This window comes from Hemiscyllium ocellatum, chromosome 20, assembly GCF_020745735.1.
Source record: "Hemiscyllium ocellatum isolate sHemOce1 chromosome 20, sHemOce1.pat.X.cur, whole genome shotgun sequence".
Taxonomy (NCBI): Eukaryota; Metazoa; Chordata; class Chondrichthyes; order Orectolobiformes; family Hemiscylliidae; genus Hemiscyllium; species Hemiscyllium ocellatum.
In genome coordinates, this window is record NC_083420.1 from 30,010,872 (window position 1) to 30,028,505 (window position 17,634).

Consider the following 17,634-nt stretch of genomic DNA (forward strand, 5'->3'; position numbering starts at 1 on the left):
TGGTACAATTGCAACATTTAAAAGGCATCTGGATGGGTATATGAGCAGTATGCTGGCAGGGCTGGATTAGACAGGGTTGGGATATGTGGTCAGCATAGACAGGTTGGACTAAAGGGTCTGTTTCCATGTTGTACATCTCTATGACTCTATGAGGTGGTCTGTCACCTTTGATCTTGCACCACAGTCATGGAAATAAGTTTCCCTGAAAGGGGCAATAATGACAGGACCACTTAGTGCAGTGTTGCAGACTTGCTAAAGAATCAAAGTCAGTGCACGTGATAATTGGTTTTCTTCTGTTTTTACTGTATATATAGATTACATAAGAATTAATTTTATGGCTAAAATTTCAATCTTTGAAGGGTAGGCTCTCTAAATACTTAAAGCAGTAATTCCAACATAGCAGCTGGGGATTTGAATACAGTTATATAACTGAATCTGTTGTCATCCGTAGTGGTCACTGCAGATGATTGCACTGTTGTAAAACACAATACTGTTTGAGGGAAGAACATTTGCTGCCCTTACCCCATTAGGCCCCTGCGTGATTGCACAATCATTGGAATGTCATTGTCTCTTAATTGCCCTCTGAAACAGTTGAGCAAGCCACCCAGTTGTATTAAAACTGTTATAGAAAAAACACAAGAATAAAATTGGATGAATAACTCAACATTTATATCAGCATGGGTAACAACGAAGGGTTAGCAGAGCAAACAGCATAGCAAGTGTCCACCCTACAAAGTCCTCCTCACCAGCATCTGTTGTTGCTGTGCCAAAAGTGGGAGAGCTGTCCCACAGCTGGCTGACACTGGTATACTCACAGATTCATACCTAACAGCCAATGTCCCAGAATTGTCCATCACCCTCTTGCTTATACCCAATTCTATCAGCAGGATAGACCCACCAGAAGTAGAGCCAGAGAGATATGCATTGAACAGGCTGGGGCTGTTTTCCCTGTTGGAGGCTGAAGGGTGACCTTATAGAGGTTTACAAAATTATGAGGGGTAGGGATAAGGTAAATAGGCAAAGTATTTTCCCTGGGGTTGGGAGTCCAGAACTAGACGGCATAGATTTAAGGTGAGAGGGGAAAGATATAAAAGAGACCTAAGGGGCAACTTTTTCACGCAGAGGGTGGTACGTGTATGGAATGAGCTACCAGAGAAAGTGGTGGAGGCTGGTAATTGCAACATTTAAGAGGCATTTGGATGGGTATATGAATAGGAAGGGTTTGGAGGGATATGGGCTGGGTGCTGGAAGGTGGGACGAGATTGGTTTGGGATATCTGGTCAGCATAGAAAGGTTGGACTGAAGGGTCTGTTTCCATGCTGTACATCTCTACGACTCTATGACTCTAGTGCTGGAAGTTCTCAATATTGACTCCAGTCCTGCCCCATTAAAGGTGCAGGGGGAAGAAAACTCTTGCTGATTTCAACCTACCCTTCTCCCTCAACTAATCAATCTTCATGTTGTGTTACAATGATGAGGTTTGTAACATTGTTAAGTTTTGGGACTGTATCTATAATTTAAGGTGAAATGTAGAGTGTCATGTGACCTGTTGTGAAATCTGAATGACACTAAACTTGGTTGAGTTGATTATTAATGATTTAAGGAGCCCAGGTTGTTTTACTGGAAAGAAGATGCAATATGTCTATTTATGGAGACAATAACAGCAGTTCGTGTGCCACCAAATGATAATGTGGGAGATGCCAAAATCCAATAAAAAATGTTGATAATCTGAAACAAACCCAGAGAGAGCTGGAGAAGCTCAGCATGCCAGGCAACATCTGTGGAAAGAGACAGAGTTCATATTTTGAATTCGGTATGGCTTTCCCATAGATGTGGCCAGACCTGTTGAGTTTCGCGACACTCTGTGTTTGTTTCAGATTTCTCGCATCTGCAGTATTTGGATTTATTAATTTTTTCAGAATGCCAGGGTAGTAAACAGCTGTTATTTAAACCAGCCGTTTAGTTCCAAGATGAAAGAAAGTTGCGATTTCAAGACTCACGAATCAGCACCTCTACTTGAATACAAGGCCCATGTGATTTATTTTGCCACTGTGATGGTACATGAAAATGAAATTGGATGGACACTTAAAGGAAATAAAGTCACAAAGCCATGGTAATGGGGCTGGGAAGTGGGATGGTTGGATAGCTCTATGCGGAACCAGCATGGACTAAATGGATCAATTGACCTCCTTCTGTGCCACAAAATAACATGAATCTAAAAGACAATGAACAGAAAAACTAGGATTAAGAAACAATTAGTACATTTGAGAATCTTTCAACAAATTGCTCAGTCTTTGTGTTTGCAGACATAACTCTATTCCATTACAATTTGCTGCATTCTAACCACACACTGTGTTTCCCATTTTTTGATAGCAAGAGGCAATTTTAAAGATGACCTGGCAAGTTTTCAATTAAGACCATAACAGCTTTCATCAACAAAGAACAGCAGTTAGTTAATAGTCTGTTAACTGATTATTAACACCTATATTGCCCTTTACTTATAAAGAAACAAAACTTTCTCCACTTTGAAAAGGACTTATGGTCACTTCAGGCTAATGAAATCGCTCTTTAAGAACTTAGGTAGTTTTTGCTATTCTTCAAGGAACAATGCATTTTGCCTTCTGAGTTCAAACCAGGTTCTGCTGCAATATGCCATCATGTCTTTGTTAGCTCATAATTACTTGTTCCATCTGAGAAATTATCATTTGTGATTCATTACAATAAATTGTTGTATTGCCAGAGGAATTTTAGGAAGCTCTTATACCAGATTTAGCATCACTGAGAAAAGATGCTCCAATCTAAAGAATTTCATTTTGTCCCCTTCAGCTCCAATGGAAGTAGCTCTTGAGTCTCCACTTTACATTTGCCAGCTCTCTTACTGGAACAGATAGGCACAAAGGCTCTGGCATTCTTCAGCACAGAACTTTCTAGCACAGTAGGACTCAGCAAACCTCATCATGGCATCTGTGCCGTGAGGGATAACAAGCTGGTGTGATGAAATTCTGTCTCCAATTACTAATGGGAAAACAAGTACAGATCATGCTGCCCTCCATGTTATTTCAGACAGGGTTGAATAACTGCAGCTGTTGCCAACTTGCCATTTTCTGACACCTGTTGTGCATTTTGGAAATGCAATTAAAGTGACAGTGAGTGAAAAAAACAGAGTTTCAGTGCTTTATCCTTTTGTGCAATACAGGTAATTTTGTTAAGCTCCACAGGGGGTAAGATTGCTATCTTTTACCAAGTCCATAAACCGAACAGAGTTTGAAGAAGATGCAGGAACAGGAAAAGATAAATCGCAAGTATTATCATTTGTAAGGTTGGAAGGAGCTTGGGTTCCCACAAGGGAAGTTTAAGTTTCTGATACCCCAAGCTCCCCTTCTTTCCCCTGAGGAGATCTCACAACTTATTTGAGCATCTTCCTGGTGGAAGACACCCGTAACATATTAGAACTGCAAGAGTGCCAGGATCATCATTAAGGAGAAAGTACTGGAGAAGCTGAAAGGTCTGGAGGTGAATAAATCACCTGCACCGATGTACTATACCCAGAGTTCTGAAGGAGATAGCTGAGGAAATTGTGAAGGTGGTATTTCAGGAATCACTGAAGTCAGGGACGGTCCCAGAGAACTGGAAAATGACTAATATAACACCTCTGTTTAAAAACGGAGGTAGGCAGAAGACAGGAAACTACAGGCTGGTTAACCTGATCTTGGTTGTTGGTAAGATTTTAGAGACCATTGTTAAGGATGAACCAGCACAGCTTCATCAAAGGGAGGTCTTGACTGACAAATATGTTACAAATCTTTGAGGAGGTAATGATTAAGTTAGAAAATGCATTATCAGTGCATGTATTTTCAGAAGGCCTTTGACGCATGTCACACAGGACTCTATTTAATAAGTTTGCAGATGACGTAAAGGTCAGTGGAGGGACAGATAGTGTTGAGGAAGCAGGGAAACTGCAAAAGGACTTGAACAGGCTAGGAGAGTAAGCAATGAAATGGCAGGTGGAATACAATGTAGTGTTAAGGTTATGTACTTTGGTAGGAAAATTAGAGACATAGATTATTTTCTAAATAAGGAAAGTCTTCAGAAATCCAAAGCTCAAAGAGACTTGTGAATCTTAGTACAGGATTCAGTTCATGTTAGGAAGGGAAATGCAATATTAGCATTCATTTCAAGAGGGTTAGAATACAAGAGTAGAAATGTATTGGTAAGGCTTTATATAGACTGCATTTGAAATATCATTGAGATCCTGCATCTACACTCAATGAGGTTTGGAAGGATGAAGGGAATGTGATAGAGAATTAAATATACTGAGAGACCTGGATAGAATGGGCATGGAGAAGATGTTTCCATTTATAGGAGGGATTATAATCTGAGGACACAGACTGAGAGTGAACCGATGACCCTTTAAAGCTGAGATGATGAGGAATTTCTTCAGCCAGAAGTTGGTGAATTTGTAGAACTCATTGCCATAGAAGATTGTGGAGGGCAAGTCATTGAGTGTATTTAAAACAGAAATAGATAAGTTCTTAATTAGAAATGAGTTCAAAGGTTATAGCGAAATGATAAGAGAATGAGGTTGAGAGATATGTCAACCATGATTGATTGGTACAGTAGACTCAATAGGTCAAATGGCTTAAATGTGTTCCTCTTTCCAAGGTTTTATGATCTGGGTGTAGCTTCATTTCTACTCAATCTTCTGTACCAGCAGCTTGCCTGAAGCCTGTGGACAGCTTAGAAGACCAGCAAGAGGCTGTACGAACACAGCAAGCCAGGCAGCATCAGGAGATGGAGAAGTTGACATTTTGGATATAACCCTTCTTCCAGCCTCCTGCTTGTCTACTTTGGATTCCAGAATCAGCAGATTTTTTATTGTCTCTTTACAGCTGGTTCAGGTAGGCAGTGGGATGAGACTCAGCTATTCATATTAGCCATGGTTCTCATGGGGATGCCTGTATGAGAGGTCCATCAACCCCACAATCTTCCTGCTATCTCCTGATATATCAATCTTTCCTGCATGCTGAACAATGTGTTGATTAAAAGTAACTAATTTGCCACCTACCAAAGTACCATGAAACAATTTTCTATGCTATCAATTTGCCGAAACTTTTGTCATGTTAAAAAAATGATATGCCTCGTTGTCATTCCGACTTATTGGTAAAGCTTCAGCTCTATTAAATGTGATCATTTAACAGGATTTTCTGTTCTGCTCCTTAAATCATAACATTGGCCCATAGCTATTTAGGACTGGTAAAACTTTGATAGCCTATGGAGCTAACTAACTGGGCAAAAGGTAGAAGTCCTGCTGATCAAAAGAAGATCAGTTCAAGAGGAACAGGTTGGCAAGCAGTGTCTTTTATCAATACTAGCAGAGTAGAATACTTTTTCCCTCCTCATTTTATACCATAACAAACTGAAGTAATCCACAGTACTGATTTTTACTGATTGCAGCAAGGAGCAGTGAGGGAAGGTGAGCAGACAGAGCTTGGCTGGAGAAGAACGCAATACCTTTTGTTAAGGCTGGAATGTGGTTGAATAAGATGCACTGTGAAGGTCCAAGCATCACGAGAAGGGAGTCTGGTAAACATAATCAGATAATGGGATTACCCAAAACTGATCACACAGAGGATTACACTGATTGGATGTGAGTCTAATCAGTGAGTAATACAATTGGTTTGTAACAGCCAAAGATAGGTGGAAAGCAAATATACAAAAAGTGTATGTTTCCCGTTGTTCATTGGAGAAATCCCTGGACTGTCAGAGGCTTTCTCCTCATTGGACTAAAACAATCATCCCTTTGATGCTTACATTGAACCTGAGTGTCGAGTTATTCATTTAGTCATTCAACAAAGGTCATTATTATTGTCAATGTAGCAAAAGAAATACAGCATTTTACATTTTGGAATGGTCCCTGTCCATTGGAAACTACGTTGCTGGGAAGTCCTCCAGACAACAGAGATTGTTTCAGCCTGCGTGACTATATCAGACTAGGCTGATATGGTCTGGTGTTGTAGTCTCTACTGCTGCTCCTGGGGGAGAAGGTTAATCTTCTGTAGACACTACCCCTTCCAGTAGGACTTTCCAGACCCTGTCCCCTAAATACGGGGTGACTTCCCTCTGACTGCTGTGTCCCATGCAAATGTCAGGGATTGTGGATCAGCAGAGCTTGCCTGATGGACTTTAATAGATGGTGCGGTGCAAAGGATGTCTGTGAATTCTGTGCTATCTGCTCTGGGATCAGAGCATGGCAAGATGGAGCAGAAATTGGACATGAGAAATACCAGGAGTCTGCATAGTTAATAATTAGGAAGATTTATTGAGAGAACTCATTAAGTCTTGCAGCAACAAACTCTCAGACTCAGTGAATAAAGTAAGTTTCAGTCCATGTTGTACAAAAGCAAGGAAGTTATGATGAACCTTTAGAAAACATTGGTCCAACCTCCACTGAAGTCTTGTATACAAATTTGAAAATAACACGTAAGAGATTATATGAAAACTTTGGAAATGGTCTAGAATAGAATGATAAGCATAGTTCCAGATGTGGAATACTTCGGTTAGCAGAGAGATTGGAAAGGCTGGGATTATTGTCCTGAGAGAAGAGGATGCTGGGAGGTATTCAAAATTATGAGGGCCTAAGACAGAGTAGAGAGAGAAAGCTACTATTTGTAAAGGGTTTTGAAACCAAGAACAAAAGGTGATTTGAAGGTGATTGGCTAAAGACTGAAAAACAATGTAAGGAGGCACCTTTCTACAAAGAGATGTTAATGGGTTTTTAGTATATACTGACTGCTGAGGCAAATTTAATTATGGCTTTAGCAAGGAAATGGATAAACATCTGAAGTGAAAACAATGGAGGGCTATGAGAAGAAGGCCATGAAATGGGACTAGTGAGGAGTTGGCAGGCTGCACTTCCTCCATCTGTTCTGGAGTAACTATGACAGAAGTTGAAGTTGGGAGTCTTATTGATGACATCAGAATGTGGTGTTCAGCCAAGGATGACCCTTCACGATGTCAGCTGCTGGAACTGGTGGCTCCCTTCCTTCAAGTAATCCTCGCTCCCCCTCATTCAAGCTAAATTGATGACTTTCCTTCTATGTAAAATTGTGTAAAATACAGCATGCTGTGCAATCATCACTCCTTTATGTGCTGCACGATTTCACTGATTTGTACAGCCACCAAATCTGTTCCTCAACAGTTTATGAGCTCTCTACACCATAACTTATGTTGCTGTGGGACCTGCTTATATGCTTTTTTCAGCCTACATAGGTTCTGTAATGAGCAGCAGATCCATAATGCCAGTATTACATCAAGACAGCAAGTTGAAAACCTATCACATTCTTCTTATCACACAACACTTTGTCAACTGCAAACCAAGGCTTTCTAATTAATATTGTTTCAGAGGCTATTATAATTTATGTCATGAATTGTCCTGAGGTAGTTGACCTTGACAGGGCAATATAGTGTTTCAGCTGAATCATTGCTGAAGTCAGGAAGTACAGGGCTCTGAATCCAATGCACCCATTTCATCACACAGTATTTTTGGCATCATAATACTCAATAATTAAGTGCAGGAACAGGACAATAGATCAAAGTCTAGCTGCTTGGGACGGTTACAGCAGGAGCAAAATCAAATAAATTATGAAGAGGAATTTTAAATTTAATCTTGAACATTAAGCACTGCAACATACTGCAGCATCATTTGACTGAGAAGCAGTAGTGAGGGAAGTTTCAAATTTCTTTAAAATGTCTCCATAATTTGTCATTGTTGACATTTGAAAAGAACTTCTAAGAGTTTGCATAAATTATAAAGGGATCAATTGTGATCACAGAATTGTAGGCATTCTTGTTTAAGATGTGACCTGGAAAAAATAATGTATCAATCTGCTTTTTCATGAAGAGTGTTCCAAAGCTTCACAATCTTGTGAAAGGAGCAGAATCACTTCATCTTCACTTAAATCTGTGACCTCTATTAATAAACAGAGACCCCTAGTTCTAGATTCTCTCACAAAGGAAACATCCTCCCACAACTACCATGCCAATGTCCCTCAGGGTTTTATATGTTTCAGTCAAGTAACCTCTTAGCCTTCTAATCTCCAGCAGATACAATTAGATTAGATTCCCTACAATGTGGAAACAGGCCCTTCATTCCAAGTCCACACCGACCCTCCGAAGAGTAACCCACCCAGACCCATTTCCCTCTGACTAGTGCACCTAACACTATGAGCAATTTAGCATGGTCATGCACAGACATTTGCCTGAGGCTGGAATCAAACCATGGACCCTAGTGCTGTGAGGCAGCAGGGCTAACCATTGAGCCACCATACCACCCATAACTTCCATAAGGTACTATCTGAACCTTAACATTTTCAAAGGAAAGCATCAACATGGTCAGCTCTTTCTGACTGCGAACAATTCTTCAGTGTAGTGATTGTAATGAGGTCAGCCAGGTGGACATTGTAGAATTTCAGGTCCCTGATTGGGGCTGTTAATCTGGTGCAATCAGGGAGTGCTGGCTGACAGATATAAACTGGAGTGCCAGAGGTTCTGTTCACTCAGAGCTGGCTCTGAGGAAGCTGACAAGGACTCTTCGGCTGTAAGTAAAGGGTGATTGGTGACTGAATACCAGTCTCTGTGGAGTTATTTGATTAAGCTTTAGTGCGACCTATGTAAATCTTTTTGCAATTATTTCCAGGTGTGTGTGTCAATTTTAGAGTGTTGAGAATGACCTAATAACCCTTCTCTGAACTGCTTCCAATGCACTTATGTTCTTCCTTAAGTAATGTGACATGTACTGCACACAGTGCTCCAGGTGTGTTCTCACAGGTGTTTTGTACAGCTGAAGCATAGCCTCTTTACTTTTGTATTCAATAATCTCAATAAATGATGGTATTTATTATGAATCCAATTGATGTTAGTTAGATCCCAAACTGAAACCTGGCATGATAGATCATATCTTGTTTTTTTTTGGTATTAATACAATAGTCTCTCCCTGAAACACAAGCATGTAATGCTGCAGATTTTGCTTTAACAGTAAAATAGGAGTTTATTAAAAACAGCAAAAATAAAATAGAATAAGCCAAACTATCCATCATGACAGAAATTCAAACATTTTTAAACACCCATTATAATTGCATATATTCCAAAACACTCTTATATAAGTTGAAAAGCAAAGTTTTACCTTTTGTAAAAGGTAAAGATAAAGTCACCAGAGTACTCACACTGCAGTCCCTATCTCTAACACCTTGATAGGTTTAAGTAACTTGTATCTTTAATGTATAGACTGGAACTGCAGATAGCTACTACTGTGACCTATATACATAAGCTTAAATGTATATAGCTTTAAGTAACTTCTTCAGGGTATTATCCCAACACTGCTTATCTGGGATTAACACTAAGTCTTTACTTTAATGTAATCTAGTTTCATTATATCCTTTCTTTCCTGGGAGTGCTAGTCAATAAATTATCTTCATCAAAGGACTTCACAAGACTACACAAAACTCAAAGTAAAACTAAAGTAAAATCTCTCCAACTTCTGGGCATTTCCCATTAGCTGAGAAAAATTCGTCTGAATTTCTAAACTGGAGCTTGTTTATCTTATTCAATTGCAAAACCCTATCAATGTCCACAAAATCCCATTAATTCTAAAATTAGGCATCAAAACTATTTCAAAAGAAATTACTGTAGCTACAGAAACATTTAAACTTCATTATTAATTTCAAACACACATAAAATCCACATTTCAATAACTCAAAAACCAAAAGTGCAAATTTACAATAAATAATATTAAGAATAGATACAAATCACACAGTCCACATCTCACATTCTATTTATGTTCCTAATTACTTGCTGTTTCTAGATACTGACCTTTCGCAATTTATGTGCTTAGCCACCCCAAGCCTTTTGTATCTTAGAGACTTTCAACCTCTCACTACTTAGACAATATGCATCTTTGTTATTTTTCCTGTCAAAGTTAATAATTTCACATTTTCCCACATTATATACGAAATGTCAGATCTTTGCTCACTTAATTAAATTGTCTATTTTGTAGTCTTCTTATGTTCTCTTCACAACTTGCTTTCCTACCAACCTGTAAGCCATCAGCAAATTCAGAATATTCCGTCACTGCCTCCTAATAATTTACATAAATTGCAAACAGTTGAGATCCCAACACTGGCCCACTGGTTACATCTTACTAACCAAAAAAAAAAATCCATTTATGCCTACTGTCTGCTTTTTGTTAACCAGTCATTCTTCTATCCGTGTTAATATTCTATCCTCTGCATCATAAGCTGTTATTTTTTTCAATAAAATTAAATGTTGCTCATAATTAAATGCGTTGTGGAAATCTAAGTACAGTACATGCACCAGTGCCTTTTCGTCCACAGCATATGCTATTTCCTCAAAGAACCTAATAGATTGATCAAATATGATTTTCCTGTGACAATTATAATACCGACTCTATTTGATTACCTTGAAATTATCCAAATGCCCTGCTTTTATATTAATAGTAGCTTCTATCACTTTCCCTATAATAGATGTTAAGCTAATTGTCTACAGTTTCATGCTGTTTTTCTTCCCTCTTGCTCTTTTTCCAATCTAATGGGACCTTCCTTGAAGTTAGGGAGTACTGGAAAGCTAAACCCAAGTATGGCAGATGAAGATTGGGATAAGTGTGAAGTTACCCATTTTGAGAGCAAAATAAGATGGCAAATTAGTGTGCAAAAAGCAATAGACTGGGATAGATGGAGGGGAAGGTTGAAATAATGGAGAGATGTCCTTGTACACCATTCAGTGAAAGTAAGCATGCAGGTGCAGCAGGTGAAGAAGGACAATGATATGTTGGCCTTCATAGTGAGAGGATTTGAGTACAGGAACAGGGATGCCTTGCTGCAATTGTACAGGGCCTTTGTGAGATCTCTACTGGATTATTGTGTGGAGTTTTGGTGTCCGTATCTGAGGAAGTTTGTTGTGGCTATGGTGGTGCAACAAAGGCTTGGCACTGATTCCTGGGATGGTAAGACTGGTGGATAAAGAAGGACTGGATCGGTTAGGGCTATTTTCACTGGAGTTTAGAAGAATGAGAGAGGACCTCATTGAAACTTATAAAATTCTAGCAGGACCAGACAGAGTTAAAGCAAGAAGGATGTTAAGAACTGGGCTGTTAAGAGCCAAGGGTCATAGTTGAAGGATGTGGGTTAGACCATTTAGAACTAAGATGGGGAGAAATGTCCTCACCCAGAGAGTGGTTAGCTTGTGGAATTCTCTGCCACAGGACGCAATTGAGGCCAAAACACTGAATGCTTTCAAAAAGGGGGAGCTATACTGCTAAGAGTGAATCAAAGCACACGGGGCCAGAGCAAGAGCAAGGTACTGAGTAGGGTGATCAGCCATGACTGTATTAAATGGTGAAGCAGGCTTGAAGGGCCGAATGGTCTACTTCTACTCCTATTTTCTATGTTTCGTTGTCTTTTTTAAAGGTTTCTTCATACAGATGGTAATGATATAAATATTATTAACCTTTTAGAGCCTTCCATATTCCCTGCTAGTTAGTTAAGAAATATCCTCAATCTAAATGTTAATTGCGTTATCAAAATTTAAATATTAAATACCATCCACGCCTTTGTTAATCTCTAGATGGGACTGCTTTGTTTTTGGCTCAGTGTGATATGGATGGAAACAGGGATAGATTTGCTTGTTGACTCTTAAATGAGTCTGCAGTAACCCACGTACATTTGAACAACATTTCCTGATGAACATTACTTACAGACATTGATAAGCACTAGTTCAGAGTATCTCCTCTGTAAGTCCTCTCTGTGGCTGTCTCAGTTACATGCTGTTTGATCATTCCATTACTGTCCCATTTGATTATGTTGTTCAACCATTACCCTACATTAACTGTTCTAGTGCCTATTGACTGGCTTCATGTCTTTCATCCAACATAAACATCAGCTTATCCAAAACACTGCTACTCTTATCTTACTTCACTCCAAGTTTTGTGCACCTATCATGTATAAGCTGGCTCACCGACAGACAGTGTTAAAATTCTCCTTCTATGTACCTGGATTAACTCTGAATTTATTCATTAATGGTGAACTAACTTTAGTAGTCCTTAAAAAAGAAGCAAGCTTGAATACCACATCTCCCCACTTAACAAAGCTTAAACTATTTGTTAACCTGGTTAATTCTTTTGTTGCTGGTATAGTGGTAATGTGGCACATGAGTAATTTGGTGGATGGGTGTTTTATTTAGGCAAGCTTGTAATGCTGGGTATTAATATTTTTATTTAATAAGCAAGCTTTCTTCTTGGAAAGCTTCATTAGCCTCTCAAGTAACAATTTGACAAGATATGGCTGAACAATCAGTGGATTTAATATTTCTCCCAAGTGTGAAATGCTAGTTTAGCAGCATCAGAAATAAAAATAACTTGAGGTTAGTCATGTTGAAATATCTATTTCTGCTCACAAGGGGTCCCTGGTTTATAGACACCTGACTTACAAAGGCTCCTACTTACAAAGTGATCCCATACAGAATGTAATTTTAAAAATCTGACATGCGAACATTTTTGCAGACTTACAAACAGCTATTTTATATTGTGCAGCATTTTGCTTGACTTGTGTACAAATTAAACTGCAACCCAGGGACTGCCGGTACTGCATCCAAAAAAGGATTTACAAAAACAAACCTCATTGTTAAAAAGAATCTGAATGCGACCATGGTGCTGTTGATTGAATTCCCACTGAAGATCATAACTTGAGTATTAGATTTTGAGTAAGTCATTGTCATTGTGAAAATGTGCATTATCTTCTGCTTGAAATCGTCTGATCTGGAAGGCAGTGGTTTTTAAAATCATTCATAGTATGAGGGGATCGCTGGCCATGCCAACATTTATTGCCCAACACAGAGAGCAGTTAGGGGTCCACAACATTGCTGTAGGTCTGGAGTTACGTAGAGGCCAAGCCAGGTAAATATGTCAGTTCCCTTCCCTAAAGGATATTAGTGAACCAGACGGGTTTTTTTCTGACAATCGACAATGGATTCATGGTCATCATTAGTCACTTTATTCCAGATTTTGAGTTATCGACTTCACATTCCACCATCTACCATGGTGGGATTTGAATCCAGGTCCCCAGAACATTGTCTGTGTTCCTAGATTAACAGTCCAGCAATAATACCAGTGGGTGAGGAAACTATTTGATGCGTTGGGCAAAGAACATCACATAGGCTATAAAAAACTGCAGTGTTGTGAGGAGAAAACATTAATGTTGTAAATCTGACAAACATACTATCTAGCTAACCACTTAAACTTTAGTGGAGTAGTACTCATATCACTTGCTTAGCAATTACATATTCATATCAGTACGTGATATTCATCATGTGAGATTGATTTGTTTACTTATCAATTACTTCAACTAACCATCTATGAAAAATTATGTAAAAGCATGCAGCAATTTACAAGTTCATTACTGCATGCAATTTACAACATATTTTCCAATAAAGGTTATAATGTCAGAGGAAATTGGATTTCCTTATAATTTATGTATGTGTGGACAGCATTGCTATGAAATAAAAATTATTTTCTCTCAGACACGCATTTTAGTGAAATAAGGCGGTGACCAGCACTTTTGTCCATAGAGTCAACAGTCAATAGTTTCAGTCAAAGTTGAGATGTTCTAATTTATTGATGCCTATAAGGGTGACTCATATATGGTAAATTAGGAAGGTTGCTGGTACATCATACCATTCAAGCTTTGCTTTGAAAAACAGTCTGTACAAATATATTTAATAAACAACTGGCCCTATAACCTATGTGTAATAAAAAGAAACTGAATCACTCTGACAGAAAACAGAGAACGAGTGCAGATCTAAATATGGACATACACAACAACCCTTACTTTGTCTTGACATTGCTATTACTCATTTCTCTCCTCATTAAAGCACATGCACTCATTCGTGGATCGCAAAATATATGAGCAATGTACCTCCCTTAACACTAAAAGAACATGGCATAACCTGATTGATGATTGCTGGGCAGAGTCGGAGAAGAAACGCATTTGAATGTCGATGCTTATAGAAGCTAAGTTGTTTCACTAAACTTCAAATTCCCAAGGAAGAAAATGCACAAATAACTGAAAGTACCTGTGGATTCATCGAAATTTTTGCAAGATAACTAAATGCATAGTCAAGAGATGGGTTCACTAGCGTCTTTCTGCAACCTACAAAATAGAGGACATAGTAAGATCATCAAGAAAACATAATAATATTCCCAGAGATGATGTTTTGTTGATTGTCACAATATTGTCAAACTGTAGAATATTGGACTTACTGCATAGCTGGTGTCAATTAGTGCTGCTTTGCAGTCCTGGCTGTTCTGGGTTCAACCATACAGCTCAGGTATAGATCAAATGAAAGGACATTCAAATGAAGATTGGAACAGTGGTGACTAGACACCTTCTGGCAATGCCTCAGCAACTAAAGAAGGGGTAGGTGGTCTCCTGAAGAAGTGAAAAATGCTGAGAATATTGGTCACTCGTGGCTTTCCACTTGATCAACTTCATCTTCTGGACTCATTAATAAAGTCTTTTTCAAATTAATTGCCATACTTTAGTATGGCCCTGCACTGCGGTAACATGGGATTTTTATACTGCCAATGAATTTCCAAATCACGTAAGATTTGAATTGCATTATTTATTTATATGATTTATTTGAAGAAACCTATACTGTAAAGTATCTTTTCTTAAAGAGCTGAAAAAGGTGTAATGACTGAAATGTTCTCCTTATGTTCTGTCTGATCCTACGGTTTAATTTACATTTGAAAAAATAACACTGACTGCTCCCAGCTGGTCCATAGGAAACCTATTCCATAAGTTCACCACTTGTCAATTAAATAATGTTTCCATAGATTTATTTTGAATTGATTTCCCTTCCAGCACATACTGTGTGCTTAGGGTTCTAATGATCTGTGTAAGGTAACCTGGCTTGCCATATTCTTGATTCTTTAGTTTCTGTTGAGTTGTAAAAATAGCAGCTAAATCACATCCCAATCTTCTTTCTCGTACAAACATACCAAATTTACACGATCATTCCTCATAGTCCAATATTCACCCCAATCTGCAACAAACACAGAAAATGCTGGAGAAACTCAGTAGGTCTTTGGAGAGAGAAATATTTCAAGTCTGGTATAGCTCCTCTTCAGAACAGAACTTTTAGTCACTACAATCTTTCTGGTTGGTCTCATTTGTACTATAATAATAGCTGTAATATCATTTTGGAATATGGTGATCAGAATTTGAGATGATTTGCTATATTTCACACACTGGTGATTCACAAAATGGTAGGCTACTCCTCCTCCTATTTCCTGCCTCTTTCTGTTTTCTCCAGCACCTCTTCTCCTTTTTCCTTCTGCCATTTTTTTCTCCTTTTTCCTGCTTCTTCCCTCTCTTTCCACTATTCTCCTTCCTTACGCCACCCATCCCCTCTGCTTTCTCCACCCTCCCCCAGCTATGTCAAGTTATTTCCATTCCCCCACTAACTCTGATGTTGACTCACAGTATGAAATGCCATATCCGGACTGTTAAGGATATGAATGCTTTAGACAGTGTGGGGTTTTGAATTGCTCAGTCCATGTAGAGGAGTTATTCCCATTAGCTTTTAGTTTGGGAGTTCCAGGACTCTGATCAAGTGATGATGAAGCAATAATGTTATAGCTCTAATCCAGAGTCTTGTGTGACTTGGAGGGAATTCTGCAGGAGGCAATATTCTGAAGCATCAACTACCTTTGTCCATCTGGATGGTAGAAGGCTTTATTTATTCTTTTACAGGATGTTGGCATCACTGGCGAGGCCATAATTTGTTAGCCATTCTTACTTACCCTTATGAAGGTGTTATCAGTCACCTTTTGAAATGCTGCAGTTCAAGTGGTGTAGTTCCATTTAATAAGCAGTTAGAAAGGGTTTCCAGGATTTTGGCTCAGTGACATTGACAGAATGATGATATAATTCCAAGTCAGGATGGTATGTGCTGAAAATGTGTTGCTGGAAAAGCACAGCAGGTCAGGCAGCATCCAAGGAACAGGAGATTCGACGTTTCGGGCATAAGCCCTTCTTCAGGAAGCCCTTCCTGAAGAAGGGCTTATGCCCGAAACGTCGAATCTCCTGTTCCTTGGATGCTGCCTGACCTGCTGCGCTTTTCCAGCAACACATTTTCAGCTCTGATCTCCAGCATCTGCAGACCTCACTTTCTCCTCGAATTCCTGAAGAAGGGCTTATGCCCGAAACGTCGAATCTCCTGTTCCTTGGATGCTGCCTGACCTGCTGCGCTTTTCCAGCAACACATTTTCAGCTCTGATCTCCAGCATCTGCAGACCTCACTTTCTCCTCCAGGATGGTATGTGGCTTGGAAGGAAACTTACAGGCTGTGGAGCTCCTTTGTCCTTCTTGGTGGTTGATGATGTTGGTTTGGAAGTTGGTGTCGAAGAAGCTTTGGGGAAATTCTGCAATACATCTTGTAGATGGTACAAACCACTGCCATGTTGTTTTGTTGGTTGAGGAAATAAATGTTGAAGCTGATGAATGGGATGCCCATCAATTGGATGATGTTGAGCTTTTTGAGTGTTGTTGGAGCTACACTCACCAAAGCAAATAGTGTGGATTGCATTACACTCCAGACTTGTGCCTTGTAGATAGTGGACAGGTTTTGGGGAATCAAGAGGTCAAATATTCACCACAGAATTTTTGTCCTTTCCCCTGCCCTTGTAGCCACATTATTTCTGAGGCTGATCCACTTAAATGCCTGAATGTTGGTTAAGTTCTGGATGTTGATCGTAGGAAATGTGATATGACAATGCTTTTGAATGTTAGGGGAAGCTAATAAGATTTTGAGCTGTTGGAGATGGTCAATGCCTGACTTTGCAATCCTTATTACCTAATTATCAGCCCAAGCCCAAAAGTTGTCCCGTTCCTGGTCCATGCAGGCATAGCCTGCTTCATTTTCTAAGAAATTGTAAAGAGAATTGAGCAACCATTCACTCATCGACCATACAATCGTGAGCAAATATTCTCGCTTCTGACTTTATGTTAGCGGTAAGGTCATTGATGAAGCACTTAAAGATGATTGATATTACCCTGAAGAGCTCTTCCAGTGATGTCTCAGCATCACCTTGTGAAACTCCTGAAATGTCCTGGGGCTACAATATTTGACTTCAAATAACCTCAATCATTTTCCTTACTGCTGAGTATGTTTCCAGTTAGTGGAAAGTCATCATCCTGAATCTCATTGACATTAGTTTTGCCAGGAGCTCTTGATGCTGCACTTGCTGCCTTGATATCAAAGGCAATCAGACTTCACCCATTGCTTAGACTAAGGCTGTTATGAGTTCTGGAGCTGAGTGAGCTGTATAAGGTAAATCATATTTGAAAGGATGAACTGACATCTGCGATAAACTCCACAGAGAGTGGTGGAGTGGATGTAGATTGTGCCCTAACCAGTCCTTCAGTGATTGTCCTTTGTGTTACCAACAAGTAAGTAAGGTAGGAATACATTTACTCTTGAGTTGAGCTTGATGTCTCACAAGAGACAATCTGAAACTGCAAAAGAAAGGTAACCATTAAATGATGTACAATAAACAAAAACTAA